This window comes from Buteo buteo, unplaced genomic scaffold (genome assembly GCF_964188355.1).
Source record: "Buteo buteo unplaced genomic scaffold, bButBut1.hap1.1 HAP1_SCAFFOLD_37, whole genome shotgun sequence".
Taxonomy (NCBI): Eukaryota; Metazoa; Chordata; class Aves; order Accipitriformes; family Accipitridae; genus Buteo; species Buteo buteo.
Window position 1 is genome coordinate 1,430,001 of NW_027439207.1, and position 7,500 is coordinate 1,437,500.

A 7,500-nucleotide genomic window follows, 5' to 3' on the forward strand; every position below is an offset into this window, starting at 1 on the left:
CGTAACCCCCACCTGTACTCCTTCGTAGTACCCGCATACCCCCGCCCGGTACTCCGGGGCAGTCCCCGTATGCCCCCGCCCGGTACTCCGGGGTACTCCGGGGTACACCTGATGTCCCTACGGGCACGCGGGTTTAGACCCACCCTTCCTACCCGACCGTCCTCCTTAGGCCCGGTCTCCCTAGGCGACGATCCGGGATAGAACCCGTTCCCCCACCAGTACTCTGGGCCCGTGGCGGAACCCTTTGTGACGCGCCAGTGTTCTGCCTGCTGTCCCTACGGGCGCGCGGTGTTAGATCCCGGCCCCCCATCCTGACCCTCCAGGGTAGGCCCGGTATCCCTACCTGATGCTCCGGGGTAGGCCTGGCGTTGCTTCCCAGCGCTCTGGTGTAGTACCGGTACCCCCGCCCGGTACTCCGGGGCAGTACCCCTGCCCCCGCCCGGTACTCCGGGGTAGTACCCGCATACCCCCACCCGGTACTCCGGGGCAGTACCCGTGAGCCCGCCCGGTACTCCGGGGTAGTACCCGTATACCCCCGCCCGGTACTCTGGGGCAGTACCCGTGTACCCCCGTCAGTACTCTGGGGCAGTACCGGTACCCCCGCCCGGTACGCCGGGGGAAAAACTGCTGTCCCTACGGGCGCGCGAGTTTAGACCCAGCCTTCCTACCCGACCCTCCGCCTTACGCCCGGTGTCCCCAGGCGACGTTCCGGGATAGAACCCGTTCCCCCACCAGTACTCTGGGCCCGTGGCGGAACCCCTTGTGATGTGCCGGAGTTCTACCTGCTGTCCCTACGGGCACGCGGCGATGGATCCCGGCCCCCCATCCTGACCCTCCAGGGTAGGCCCGGCCACCCTACCTGACCCTCTGGGGTCAGCCCGGTATCCCTACCCGACGCTCCGGGGTAGGCCTGACGCCCCTACCTCATCCTCCGGGGTAGTACCCGTACCCCTACCGGTGCTCCGGGATACACCTGCTGTCCCTACAGGCGCTCCGGGGTAGGCCCGGCCACCCTACCTGACCCTCTGGGGTCAGCCCGGTGTCCCTACCCGACGCTCTGGGGTACGCCTGGCGCCCCTACCTCATGCTCCGGGGTAGTACCGGTACCCCTGCCGGTGCTCCGGGGTACACCTGCTGTCCCTACAGGCGCTCCGGGGTAGGCCGGGCCACCCTACCTGACCCTCTGGGGTCAGCCCGGTATCCCTACCCGACGCTCCGGGGTAGGCCTGGCGCCCCTACCTCATGCTCCGGGGTAGTACCGGTACCCCTACCGGTGCTCCGGGGTACACCTGCGGTCCCTACAGGCGCTCCGGGGTAGGCCCGGCCACCCTACCTGACCCTCTGGGGTCAGCCCGGTATCCCTACCCGACGCTCCGGGGTAGGCCTGGCGCCCCTTCCTCATCCTCCGGGGTAGTGCCGGTACCCCTACTGGTGCTCCGGGGTACACCTGCTGTCCCTACAGGCGCTCCGGGGTAGGCCCGGCCACCCTACCTGACCCTCTGGGGTCAGCCCGGTATCCCTACCCGACGCTCCGGGGTAGGCCTGGCGCCCCTACCTCATCCTCCGGGGTAGTGCCGGTACCCCTGCCGGTGCTCCGGGGTACACCTGCGGTCCCTACAGGTGCTCCGGGGTAGGCCCGGCCACCCTACCTGACCCTCTGGGGTCAGCCCGGTATCCCTACCCGACGCTCCGGGGTAGGCCTGGCGCCCCTACCTCATCCTCCGGGGTAGTGCCGGTACCCCTACCGGTGCTCCGGGGTACACCTGCGGTCCCTACAGGCGCTCCGGGGTAGGCCCGGCCACCCTACCTGACCCTCTGGGGGTCAGCCCGGTATCCCTACCTGATGCTCCGGGGTAGTCCTGGCCTCCTTACCTGTGTCTCCGGGTAAACCTGGCCACGCTGCAGGGTCGGCCTGCACTCCCTGGCCGCGCTACGGGCCGGTCCTGATTAGTGTATTAAGACCGCTCCGCGATTCCACTTTCTTAAAATTTATTGTGTCTGACAGCTTGTCTTTTACCGCGCACGCAGGCAGGCAGGCAGGCAGGCACGCGTCAAAAACGTGAGAGCAAAGCGTTACCCGCAGTCGGTGTACTTTATCGGTAACGACTTCTTCGGGAAGAGGCGCCGACGCTGCTCTCTCGTCTCTGTACGAGTCGGTGGCCGTCCGGGTACCGCGTGGCACCGTTGGCGTGGGATCCGCTCCTAAACGAATACAGAAGAATCGATACGCTATGAATCGTCATCGATTGAAGTTATTAACAGTTGACGAGCGATGCTGGATTGTATCGTTTATGGAGCGTCACCTACCGACTGATTTAGCGCTACGCGGTAATACGCTTTCTGGCAGTTCCTTAAATAACAAAACTCATTCGTTCACGCACGCTAGGTGTGCGTCCCTTCGTTAATAGCCGGAGAAGGAATACGTACGTACGTACGTACCTACCAGCGGATCGTCACGGATTGAATGTGACTCGATTAGTAGTCACCAGTATTATAAATTACCGACTCCTAAAGTTTGATTGCGGCACTCCTTTAGGACCTTGCGACGCTCTTGGTTAACGTTAGCGTTCTCCGGCCCCTGCGTTATCGCGCATTAACTGTTCATTGGCCTCCGAGGGACGGCGGTCTCGCAGGCCTCTGAAGAAAGCCAGTCGGCTGCCTGACAAGCGGTCCCTGTGGCCGAGGCCGACTTAGCCGAGCATCCTCGGAGACGACGAGCTCGCGTGGCCGCCGTGCCGGCTGACCGGCCCACCCCGGGGCCGTTTCCCCCCCGCTCCCGTCGCCGAAGGAGCGCGCCCCCCGCCACCGCCTAAGGCCGCTGGGACCTTCCTCACCGCTCGAACGCATCCCGCCGGCGACGGAGCCGCTGATGCCCCTCTGTCGGAAGCGCGGCGCGCCTCTCCGGCAGCCCTGGCTGGGGCCCTGGAGCCCCAGGTCTCTGCCCAGGCCGAGGCACGCGGCTGCTGCTTTGCCAGGGACGGGTCCGACCGGGAGCCGAGCGCATCGCCCGTAGGCAGGCACGGGCGCAGGCCGGACGTCGAAGCGGCCGACCACCCGGGCTGTAACAGAGAAAGCGGCGTTAGCGACACCGTTACAAATCTTTCTCATTTCCACCTGCGTGCGCGCCCGCACCCCGCCAAAACAGGCCCCCGGCCCGAACGCCCACCGCCTGCTGCTGCAGCCGCTCACCCGCCCTTAGACACACGCACGCGCACGCACGCACTGCCCCCCCCCATTCGAGTCCCCGCCCCAAACACCTCCCGCCCGCCACCGCACCCACTCGCACGGGGCTACACACGTGCGCACCCCCCCCCCGCAACCGGCCCCCCCCAGCCCAAACCCTCCACCCGCTGCCCCGCTCACAGTCGTGCGCTCAAAACGCACACGCGCGCAGCCCCCCCCCCCCCCCCCCCCCCGCCCGAAACAGGGCCCCGGGCCGACACCCCCCACCCCCGTCACCCCGGGCCCGCCGCTGCACGCACACACACACCGCCCCCCCGCCCTCCCGCCACGCAGTTCGCGCCGAGCCTGGCTGCCCCTGCTCCCCCCTTCCGCCACCAGGCTTGCCGCCCCCGGTGGTGGAAGGCGGGAGACTTTAGGACCCTGCGGCGTCCCTGCCGGCTCCGTGCCCGGGCGGGAGAGGGGAGCCCCCCCGGTGCCCTGCCGTCTCTAAACCCCAGCTGCCGAGTCCCTATCCTGCCGCACCCGTGGCCCCGCTCCCGCCTTTCTTTCTCAGCCAGCCACGCACTCGCCCTGCTCCACTCCCGCCCGCCCCCGCCGCGGGGGGAAAACTAAAGGACCGGGGGGGTGGGACGGGGACGGGGACGGGGGAGAGAAGTAAAAAAAATAAAACTCCAACCGATCCAAACAGAAGCCTTCTCCGAAAAGACACACCGTCCCCCCTCGCCAGCCTGCCTCTGCGCCAGGCTCCCCGCCTGCTCGCCAGCCGCTCTCGCCCTGCTCCACTCCCGCCCGCCCCCGCCGCGGGGGGAAAACTAAACGACCGGGGGGGGGGGGGACGGGGACGGGGACGGGGACGGGGGAGAGAAGTAAAAAAAATAAAACTCCAACCGATCCAAACAGAAGCCTTCTCCGAAAAGACACACCGTCCCCCCTCGCCAGCCTGCCTCTGCGCCAGGCTCCCCGCCTGCTCGCCAGCCGCTCTCGCCCTGCTCCATTCCTGCCCGCCCCCGCCGCGGGGGGAAAACTAAACGACCGGGGGGGGGGGGGACGGGGACGGGGACGGGGACGGGGGAGAGAAGTAAAAAAAATAAAACTCCAACCGATCCAAACAGAAGCCTTCTCCGAAAAGACACACCGTCCCCCCTCGCCAGCCTGCCTCTGCGCCAGGCTCCCCGCCTGCTCGCCAGCCGCTCTCGCCCTGCTCCACTCCTGCCCGCCCCCGCCGCGGGGGGAAAACTAAACGACCGGGGGGGGGGGGGACGGGGACGGGGACGGGGACGGGGGAGAGAAGTAAAAAAAATAAAACTCCAACCGATCCAAACAGAAGCCTTCTCCGAAAAGACACACCGTCCCCCCTCGCCAGCCTACCTCTGCGCCAGGCTCCCCGCCTGCTCGCCAGCCGCTCTCGCCCCCCCTCTTTTCTAGCCTCCTTTCCCCGCCGCTGCTGCCGCCGCGACTGAGCAGCAGACCGTTGCCGTGGCGGGAAACACCACAGTTTCCGGGGGCCCCGTTGCCGGGCTGCAGACCACCCCACCCAGCCACCCGCCCCCCAACCCCCCGTCTCCAGGGCGCCGGAAAGTCTGTGATCGGGTGGGGCCGGGGGAGGGGGGGGGGGGGGGGGCTGCACCTACTGGCCTGCAGGTCCGGGACTGCAGCGCGGGGAGGGAGGGGGAGCACACCGGTGCAGGGGTGCGTGTAGCTGTGTGTGCCTGCGTCGCGTTCTGTGTGTGTGTGTGTGTGTGTGTGTGCGCGCGCCTCTGAGCGCGCGTGTGTCACCGGGGGGGGGGGGGTGGCAGTGCCTGCAGGATCGCAGATATGTATTTTAAAGTATTTATTTTATGAAAAAAAAGGAAAACGTCAAAAAAACACCAAAAAAAACCAGGCGGGGGGGGGGAGAAAAATTAAAAACAACCCCCCAAAAAAAGCCCAAGACCGCAAAAACCAAAACCAAAAGTCGGCGAGCACCCAGCAGCGCCGGGACCCGAACCTGAACCTGGCAAGGGGCTACCAGTCCTGAAGGCACCCAGTGAACAGCGAACTCGCGCCGGGGAGCCGGGCAGTTTGTGCCGGGGGCTGCCACCTCTGCCCGGACCCCGCCGACAGAATATGGTTGGGGGGGGGGGGGGCAGCAGCGGAGCAGAGGGGCTGGCTGGTGTGGTGAAGCTGGCAAGTGCCTGGCAGCCACCGGCTCGGAATAGGTGCGTGCACGTGCATGAGAACGACGAGGGTGGGGGGGGGGTGTGTGTGTGTCAGGAAACAAAAATTATTTTGAAAACTGGTTGTCGTTAATATTGTATTAATATTTCCCGCCGGAATCAATAAAGGTGAAATAACTCTTGCATCAGACAGTACGTTTAAACGTGCTCCCTTGGTGTAGAAGTGGTTCAAACTCGGGAAGGGGAGGGGGAAAGAAATGCCGTCCGGGAGAACCGGGAGAGGGTGGCCCTTTTAATCAGATTTGCTAAAATCTCAAAAGAAAGAAAAAAAAAAAAAAAACCGAAAAAAACGAACCAAAAACAGGCGCACCTGCCCCCCCCGCCCCCCCCCCGCCCAAGGGGCACCGAACGGCTGCCAGGTCTACCCGGCTCCGCGGGCGGCCGCCAGGTCTACCCGGCTCCGGAGGCCGGCGCGGCCGCCGGCGGCGCCCGGAGGACGCGGGGTGTCGCTGCCGCAGCGGCCGGTGAAAAGGGCCGCCAGGTCTACCCGGCTCCGCGGGCGGCCGCCAGGTCTACCCGGCTCCGGAGGCCGGCGCGGCCGCCGGCGGCGCCCGGAGGACGCGGGGTGTCGCTGCCGCAGCGGCCGGTGAAAAGGGCCGCCAGGTCTACCCGGCTCCGCGGGCGGCCGCCAGGTCTACCCGGCTCCGGAGGCCGGCGCGGCCGCCGGCGGCGCCCGGAGGACGCGGGGTGTCGCTGCCGCAGCGGCCGGTGAAAAGGGCCGCCAGGTCTACCCGGCTCCGCGGGCGGCCGCCAGGTCTACCCGGCTCCGGAGGCCGGCGCGGCCGCCGGCGGCGCCCGGAGGACGCGGGGTGTCGCTGCCGCAGCGGCCGGTGAAAAGGGCTGCCAGGTCTACCCGGCTCCGGCGGGACTTAGCCGCATTTCGGGGGCGGGGAGGTAGACCTGATAGCCCCGCCACTTTCTCGGAGCTGGCCAAGGGGTCGCTGTTTTTCGCTGCCTCCAGTTACGTCATCGTAAAAGTCGGTGTCATTGGCGGGTCTCCCCGGTGGGCAGGGACGGCACTCTTGGAGCCGGCCGGGGGCGGGGACGTGATCTCCCGTACTATAGGAGGTAGTGGTGACTCGTGCACGGAGCAGCGCTAGTGAGCGGCTGCAAGGCTTACGGCTCAGCCGGCGAAGTGGAGCGCTGGGCGGCCGTTGTGGTGGTGGTTTTGCCTGGTGGTTCGGCTCGTTTTCTGTCTGTTCGGCCGGTTGGTCTCTCCCGGTGTTTTCCAAGTAAGCCAGCCGGGCGCCTGCGAGGGTCTGGCAGGCTGGCGGTGGCTGTTGACCCGAGTGGTGCGAGAGGTGCAAAGGTGGATTCCGCAGGGCATAGCCCGGTGGCCGGCGGCGGCCACCGGCACTCGAACGCTGGAAGACCGGGTGGAGCCGAGCCTGCCTCGGCTTTCCCCCGGCCCCGGAGGGCCCGATGATGGCAAAGGTGGAGCGCTGGTATATGCGAGGGCAGCTGCCCGTGAGCATCCAGCCCGCCGCGGCTGCCGCCGCCTCCTGAGGGCCTGGTGATGGGCGGGCGAGGTGGCGGCACCTCGTCCTTTGACTCTGGCCTTAAGCTGGAGCGGGCAGAGCGGCAGCCGGTCCCGGTGGCTGGCAGCCGGATGCAGACGGCTGGGGGTTCTCGTGCGTGCCGCAGCTTCCCCCCAGCCCCCGAGGGCCCGATGATGGCACAGGTGAGAGGCCGCAGCGCCTCGTCCTGTTTTTGCCGGCATGAGCCACGCGTGGGCGGCCTGTGGTGTCCGGCCTGCCCCGGCTTGCCTGGTTGCAGGAGGGCTCGGTGGAAAGGTCTGCAGCGCTGTACCGGGTTTAGAGGTGGCGGCACCTCATCGCGTTTTCTCCGGCCTTAAGCTGGAGCCCATGCACGAATTGGGCAGAGTGCAAGCGGCAGCCGGTCCCGGTGGCTGGCAGCCGGATGCAGACGGCTGGGGGTTCTCGTGCGTGCCGCAGCTTCCCCCCAGCCCCCGAGGGCCCGATGATGGCACAGGTGAGAGGCCGCAGCGCCTCGTCCTGTTTCTGCCGGCATGAGCCACGCGTGGGCGGCCTGTGGTGTCCGGCCTGCCCCGGCTTGCCTGGTTGCAGGAGGGCTCGGTGGA